Source organism: Tachyglossus aculeatus, chromosome X3 (assembly GCF_015852505.1).
Source record: "Tachyglossus aculeatus isolate mTacAcu1 chromosome X3, mTacAcu1.pri, whole genome shotgun sequence".
NCBI lineage: Eukaryota > Metazoa > Chordata > Mammalia > Monotremata > Tachyglossidae > Tachyglossus > Tachyglossus aculeatus.
Genome location: NC_052099.1, coordinates 32,275,016 through 32,275,810, shown reverse-complemented (window position 1 = coordinate 32,275,810; position 795 = coordinate 32,275,016).

Here is a 795-nt window from a genome sequence, read left to right as displayed (position 1 = left end):
TCATTAAAAATGTCTTTCTTTTCCTTCAAAATTTCTTGTCTTGTAATTTTATTAATGGTTTTTCAAATACACGTTTCAGCCCGGCTGCCCTGGCCAGATCTGGACATTTAGCTCCCTCTAGACTGTAAGCTCGTTGTGGGCAGGGAACGTTTCCGTTTATTGTTAATTAATTAATAAAGGCATTTGTTAAGCGCTTACTATGTGCAGAGCACTGTTCTAAGCGCGGGGGGGGGGGGTTACAAGGTGATCAAGTTGTCCCATGTGGGGCTCACAGTCTTAATCCCCGTTTTACAGATGAGGTAACTGAGGCTCAGAGAAGTTAAGTGACTTGTTCTCTCCCAAGTGCTTAGTACAGTGCTCTGGAAACGCGCTCGGTAAATACCACTGAGTGAACGAATGCTCCCATACCTCAAGGAGCTTACGATTTTATGGGCCTCAAAAGCACTGTAAGATAATTCAGACACTCTGCTCGTTAGGAAAAGGATAAAGGGTGCAGACCTGATCTTGATTTGTTGTCAGGAGAGTGTTTCGCTCGAAGAGGATAAATATCTTGCAGGCGAGGTCCATCCCGTATTGGCTTTGTTCACTCATCTCGGCTTGGATTTGGCTTCCGTTCTTTGGTCTTGTTCCGTTGATCTTTTAGTTAATACGGACGGCTGAATTAATCGAGGATTGTATTGGAACCCGCCTATGTCTCCGTGAAAGGTCGGGGAACAAGTTATATTCATCCGGCCTCCTCAACGGAAGAGCCCCCAATTTTCCACCACCTGCCTAGCTACTTCCCGGCCTTTCATT